Here is a 7,914-nt window from a genome sequence, read left to right on the forward strand (position 1 = left end):
ATGACTTGGGTTGATTTTGAATAATTAATGAATGATTTGATAAACTTTAAAAAAAATTATTACTGTTTTCGGGACGTTACACAGACTCATGTAAACATCTTTAGCCAATTTCCCATTAAGGAAAGTAGTTTTGACATCCATCCACCAAATTTCATAATCATGAAAGGCAGCTATGGTGAGCATTATCCTAATAGATTTAATCTTTGCCACTGGTGAGAGGGTCTCATCATAGTCCATCCTTGGGTTTGAGTAAAGCCCTTCGCAACAGTTGTTCCTTGAATGTGTGCACATTTCCATACATGCCGGTCTTCTTCTTGAAGATCCATTTGCAACCAACTATTTTTCGACCAAGTTCTTGATCAACCAAATTCCAAACTTGGTTGTCATATATGGACTTGATCTCGTTGTCTGTTGCCTCTTTCACTTTGAAGCCTCAGGGCCTGCCATCGCTTCCTTGTAGTTAGCAGGGTCATCAAAATTTAGCATTTGTTTGATCACTGTAAACGTATCACCATATGATATTATATGGAAACCATAGAACGTTGGTGGCATGCTACCTCTATTGGAACGACGAAGAGGTAATGATTTGTCAGTTGGCTCAACTGGATTTTCTTCCTCTGGTTGAGTGCTAGTGTCTTCTAAGGTTCCTTCATTGGTTGACTCTTGAATCTATTCAAGATCAATTGTGCTCACACTGTCCTCTTTTCTTATGAGCTCCCTCTCACAAAAGACTCATCTTCATGCTACAAAGACCACATTCTCACTAGGTCTTCAGAACAAATATCCAAAGGAGTTTTGTGGGTAGCCAATGAAAATACATCTCTCACTTCTAAGTTCTAACTTATCATGAGTCTCTCGTCTAACGAAAGCTTCACAACCCCATATTTTGATATTTTCCAACGAGGAACTTTCCACGTCCACATCTCGTGAGGTGTTTTGGCAAAATTCTTAGTAGGGACAAGATTGAGGATATGGGTGGTTGTCTCTAAGGCATACCCCCAGAAAGAGATAGGAAGAGTGGCTCGACTCATCATGGAACGAACCGTGAACAACAAGGTCCGATTGCGCATCTCAGCCATACCATTAAGTTGTAGTGTTCCAGGAGAGTCAATTGTGAAACTATTCCATATTCCTTGAGGTAGTCGTGGAACTTGATACTAAGATACTCTCCTCCTCTATCAGATCAAATCATCTTCATCTTCCTGCCTAATTGATTCTTGACTTCATGTTTGAATTCTTTGAGCTTTACAAAGGTTTCTGATTTATGTTTGATCAAGTAGAAATACACTATTTCCTAAGCTATCAACACACGTCACTGTTTCTTACATACCATTGCAAGGTAAAGCTTCAAATATAAAAACACCATTTTTATAAACTAAAATTGAACCATTCAAATCATTAATCAAGTAACGAAAACCTACATGAAATGAAATAATGTTTTGCATCATTTCTGACGAATGGAAACAATTTATAAAATCTAAACTAACATCACGACTAAGCATAAGATAATAAGTCCCAATATTGGTAATAGGAGAAGATCACCTATTTCCCATGATCAGATTCATCCTCCCATGCTCCACCTATTCACTTTCTTTTAGCCCCCACAAATCAGAAAAAATGTGAAAACCACATCATTTATCAAGGACCCAAGAACGAGTAGATTGTGAGTTATTAGTTTGAATAGTGTATATACCTGCTGACGATGGCTTCACCTTTCCATCTTTGATGTCTTGCAATTACTTGGGGCAGCTCCTCTTCCAATGGCCCTTGTCATTGCAATAGTAACTAGTGGCCTCTTTGGGGTCACTAACAGCTGGGATGTCTGAACTGGGCTTCGCTTGTTAGGGTGCAAAGTCACGCTTGGATATGGAGTGTTAGTGCTTACCCTCTTGTATGTGTAAATGGGTTGAGTATTTCCTATAAAGGAAGTGAGTGACTCCCATTATGTAATGAATGATTTGGAGAGCATTAATTTTAGAGAGAGAATTTAGCAAACCTATTTGTACACTTTTTAAATCAAACTAATGAGAGCTTGAAACAGATTTATTTACTCCATGTGTTCATGATTTGTATGATGATTGACTAGATCGTTCATATTCCACACATGTCATCATAATAAACACCACTACAGATGGTATCAGAGCGGGTGTTCTTGATTTGATCATGAATTGATCCATGATGGCATTCTAGATTTGGTGATTCTTCATTTTGATCTTTGATCTTCGTATTTTAGAGCGTTTGGATTGTAGAAATCGAATTCATCTTTTATTCTTTTCATAATTTGATTTTCTTCACTAGAATTCAAGTGATTTTTACTTTCTCTCTCTAGAAAACCCATTCAAAATCACTTTCTCTCTCTAGAAAATTTTCAAGTTATTGTAATCATGGTGTATTTGGATCATGATTCTTGGGTTGTGATCACTGAAGATGTGAAATACAAAGTCAGCGAATATCAATTTTATGGGTTATTGTTAAGCGAGTTGATTTCATGGAGTACTGTGGTTTCTTATGGAGGTTTGAAAGATGATCATGGAAGATTGATTTTCCAACAACTTTCAAAGATTGAATGCTTGGTTCAAATTTCCATGCTCATATTATCTTCTAGTGAAATCGAAAGGAATGACAAGAAAGAGATTTGTTTAAAAAGAGATACATTTCTCTTGTTGAAAACCCAAGTGATCTTCATGCTCTTAAGTTTGTTGAAGATGTTCTTGATGTTCTTGATGTTCTTGAAGTTCATGACAAGAAGATTCAAGTTAATTTTCGTGAATACGAAAAAGTTTTTTGCTCGATTGGAGTTCAAACCAATGATATTTTGTATTCTTGTGATTCGTTTGAAGGAATGATTCCTTATCGAAAGTCATTAATCCAAGAATTTCACAAGTATCGAACTCCAAAAGATTTTATTCAAACTTGCAAAGTTAAAGTTGTCAAGAATGAAGTGGTTCTTGAAATCAAATCTTCAAGATGCAAAAAGATGAGAAAGAAGAAGAAGAAGAAGATTACACGGAAGAACAAGCGGGTTTACTCACAAAAATCGTCAAATGTTGTGAAGCCGAAATCTGTGAAGAAAATTTGGGTTCCAAAGCAACAATCTCCAAATGTTGCATTGAATTTGAAGTCAAAACTCAAAAGTGTTGATGGTTCTTATGAAGATGTTCTTGGATCGTTGAAGAACACGAAGAACGAGTTGTACAACACGCATCGTGGGTGGTACAATGTTCAAATTGGAGATTTTCTCGTTCCAACAAAAGAACCAAGATCTTCTAAATTTGATTCGTTCGTTGCAAATGGAACTCAGATCATTAAAAAGGTATCACAAATTCGCAAATGGATTCCAAAACGTCCATGATTTCTATTCGTGATTTGTGTTTTTCATTTTTGATCGATTTTCCTCATTGGATCAAATCCGTTTCAACCCCGTTGATTGATCCAATCATTTTTTGTTTAGATCAAATCACAAAAATCAAAATCATATTTTCACATTTTTTTTTAATTTCGAAATCATTTATTTCATTTTAGCAAATATTTTGAAATGCTACTGTTCATTCATGTTCAAAAAGTTTTTGAGTACTATTCATCTACCTATTTCGAAGCCCAGTCCATCGCCAAACCATTCGTTATTGATTTTAAGCCCAATAACTCATACAATTACTATTCATTACCCGATTCAAAATCCTTTTATCATCTATTTTGTTTATCTTGTATCAATTTCACGGTGGTTTTCAAAATCAAAATTGAATCTTTCAATTGAAAGAAAATTTCAAGTCCACATTGCTTTTGATTTTGATTGGCAAAGGCTTAACAAATTGAACGTATTGACTTGGAATTGATGTTGGTTTGAAGAGTCAAAACAAAAAGTCAAAATTGTTGTTCTTGGTTCAACTTGTATGCACGCGTCAATGAGTTGTACCATTGGATCATCATCGTGTGATTCTTGAGTTCGTTGGAAGCTGTTTGAAATTGATTTTCGTTATGGGATAATTGTTGATTTTGATGTCGATATTTGATAGTCGATAGTTGCTATGGTTTTGGATTTTGATTTTCGAAGGACTGTTAATATTGGAAGTCAATTTTGGACGAAGACTGTAAGTTGGAAATCAATTGGAATCGACCTGTGTTTTATGTTCTTGGACTCGATTTGGTAATGATAGAAGGTTCGAAGGATAGAAATCGATTTTGTATGGTTGTTGGTTGAAAATTGGAATTTGAATTGGGAATCGACACTTACTGTGTTTGATGTCGATGGATGTTAGCCCAATTTCGAAGGATTGTGGGTGACTAGTCGACATGTGGAATTGAGTTGGAATCGAGTTTGGTTTATTGTTTGATAACGAACTGGAATTTGATGTTGATGTCAATGAATTGGGTTGAAGTCGATATTGATGGCAGATACAAAAATTGAGTTGAATGTGTTCATTGTTTCGAAGGATATGAGATCGAAAGGGATGTCGATTGCTAGTTGAGTCAATGTCGAGTCGCATCGATAAATTGGGTTGGTGTTGACTTTGGAATGAACAATGAAGTACTGTATGTTGATAACGAAGGCATGAAATCATGATTTGGATGATTGTTAATGTCGATGACTTTGGGTCTGATTCGAAAGCTTTGAATTTAATTAGGAAGAATGACTAGGTTTAGATTTGGAAACAATAGACAACGAGTTTCGAAGGTATGTCGATTGTGGGTGGAGTCGGTTTTGGTGCTTCAATTTTAAGTCGATGTTTCGAACCCATGGGTTGTTGTTTCGAAGCCATGGGTTGATAGTGAGGGATAAAGAAATGAACAGTAACTTTGTAACCTGTATCACGAATTGGGAAGATGAAACCAAGCAAGTTTCGAAATGGGTATAGGGAGTTGATTTCGAAATGTTGATTTCGTAAGTGTATAACGTGAATTGGAGGAGAAAACAACAAGCTTCGAATTTGGTCCCTACACTTTTGAGGAAATGATATAAATGGTCCAGATTCGATATTGGTGTAAAAAGTTGTGAAGAAGGCAGAATTTCTCATTTAGCCCCTGCAGTTTCGAAATTTTGGCAGAAAATACCCAACTTCGAAATTGGGCTAACAAAGCTGAGAAATAGAAGAATTTACATTTCAGGCCCCTACAGTTAATGCGAATTTACACTTTATGCCCAGTTTCGCAAATGGGTAGAGTTTACATCTTTGGTTGTTTTGGGCGCAACGAGTCCCTGTAGAATTCTGTTTTTGATAGTTTTTACCCGGATTTTGGAAAATCTTGCAACTCTCACCCAAAAGTCGAAATTTTTTCCAAATTTAAAATTTTCCGAGGCTTTTTCGTGATTATTTTTCCATGCAAGATTTTCAAGGTTTTATTTTTGGCACACATCAAGGGGAGTTTTGTGAAGATTAATCCTCGGGCGCTTCTCACCCTTAATGGGTTTTATAATCATTTTTTTATTATAAAAGGGGGAGAATGAAGAGTGGATATTCAAAGCTTCGGGTATTCATTTGCGGATTTGAAGACCGGTGTTACTTCGAGGGGGCGTTTGGTCTTACTCGCACGAGCTCGTTAGATATTGAAGTCGGGACATCCAATCATAACTTTGAGGGGGAGAATGTTAGGGTGCAAAGTCACGCTTGGATGTGGAGTGTTAGTGCCTACCCTCTTGTATGTGTAAATGGGTTGAGTCTTTCCTATAAATATGAAGTGAGTAACTCCCATTATGTAATGAATGATTTGGAGCGCATTAGTTTTAGAGAGAGAATTTAGCAAACCCATTTGTACTCTTTCTAAATCAAACTAATGAGAGCTTGAAACAGATTTATTTACTCCATGTGTTCATGATTTGTATGATGATTCACTAGATCTTTTATATTCCGCATATGTCATCATAATCAACACCACTACATCGCCTTTGGGCCATTGCTAGATGAGCCAACATGGGCCTTGCCCTTCCAGTTAGCTTTGGGAGCAGCCTTTATTTTCTTCCCTTTGCTTTGACCAATGGCAAGAACAAGAGCATTACTAGAAGGGGCTGGATTCTTTCCCTTCATTATCGACTCAGCAGTCTATAGCAAGTTATGGAGTTGGGCCAATGTGGTTTTTGTGTTGTTCAAATGATAGGCCAAAATGAACTGATCATAACAACTTGGAAAGGATTTCAAGACCATGTCAATGGCCAACTCCTCATCGAACTGCACATTGAGCTTAACAAGGCGTTCCACGTACCTTTTCATTATTTTCACGTGGTTACGCACAGACTCTCCTTATTTCATTTTGCAAGTCATGAGAGCTTTGACCACTTTATATTTCTCTTGACGAGCTTTCTTTTGGTACTTTTCCACAAGGTCATTGTTCATATCATAAGGCTGATTGTCCTCATAGAACCTATGCAACTCAAGCGTCATCGTAGCGACCATGATGCAAGCAACTTTTGTTGCATCATCATAGTGTTTCTTGTAGGATGCAAGTTGTTCTGGAGTAGCTTGGACTTCATCGATTTCAACAAGTTTTTCTTCAAGGACATATTCTTTTCCCTCGAATCGAAGAGCCATCTTTATGTTACGTATCCAATCGTTATACTTGGTGCCATTAAATGTCTCCTTGGACACGATTGAGAGAAGAGAGAAACCTGAATGGTGGGTAGATGATGAAGGAGCAGAAGCATCACCAAGACTAGACATCTATAGAGAGAAAGATAGTTTTTGTTAGATGATAATATCCTTAATATTTTAACCCATAGTAATAAATAATTAAGGCTAGGATCCAAAATAACAATTCACGACAAGAAGAGGGATGTCATAATCTTATTGCGAATTTATAAAGGTAGGTAAAAGCAATTCACCAATTTCGAACTGTGAAATTCCTAGATCTTTTGAGATTTATTGAATCTTATCAATGGCATATTTAATCTAAAATTATGCTCTTCAATTTGTGACTGAGATACAAAGGATCACAAACAAGATGTGAATAACCATACAAATATGCTTGGCACTCTCGATGTTATTTATCATCTTTGATTGATGTGTCGGTTAACCACAAACGCTCCATTAACAACGATAATTTTTTAGATGCCCGTTATTGCTCTTTATAATCACTATTAGTGTGCCGGTTAACCACACACGCTCCACTAACTACATATAAAGCATAATGTGCAATTTTATGGATTAGCATATTTTTCACATTTTTCCTAAAGCATCTGAGAGTGGGATTTTTTAAAATGTGGTTTAGTTACTTTGATAACATTAAAATTTTAATGAAGTTGATGTCTTATCAGATCCGTTCTGCTGACGACCCTCCACCAAACAAGGAAGCGGTGGGTGAGAGTGGACATTCATTCAACTACCATTTTATATGCAGTTTCATTATACCCCCCCCCCTTATAGTTCAGCTTCGTAAACGAGACAAACTAGCGATTCGTCTGACTTAATCGTATACATATAGTAATTAATTTTTAATATTATATATAAGGTCTATTTTAAGAACTTTTTCAAAAATACTAGGTTTAAATTAAATTTTAGAAATTAACGAATTTTAATTTAATTTTGAGTAAATTACACGAATGGTCCGTATAGTTTAGCGTAATTTACATGTTTGGTCCCTAACTTATTTTTTTAACTCGGAAGGTCCCTACTGTTTGTTTTTGTTACGCGCTTGATCCCTATCTTAACTAAAAAAACTATTTTGCCCTGATTTTTTAATTTATTAAAGATAAACAGACCCTCAACCCCACCCCCTCACCTTACCTTACCTACCCCACAATTTTTCCCTATTTAATAATAGTCTTTTTAGGTAAGATAGGGACCAAACACGTAACAAAAACAAACAATAGGGACCAATCACATAACAAAAACAAATAGTAGGGACCTCCCGAGTTAAAAAATAAGTTAGGGACCAAACACGCAAATTACCCCAAACCATAGGGACCACTCGTGTAATTTACTCTTT

Source organism: Lactuca virosa, chromosome 1 (genome assembly GCF_052849685.1).
Source record: "Lactuca virosa cultivar CGN04683 chromosome 1, Lactuca_virosa_CGN04683_v6, whole genome shotgun sequence".
Classification (NCBI taxonomy): domain Eukaryota; kingdom Viridiplantae; phylum Streptophyta; class Magnoliopsida; order Asterales; family Asteraceae; genus Lactuca; species Lactuca virosa.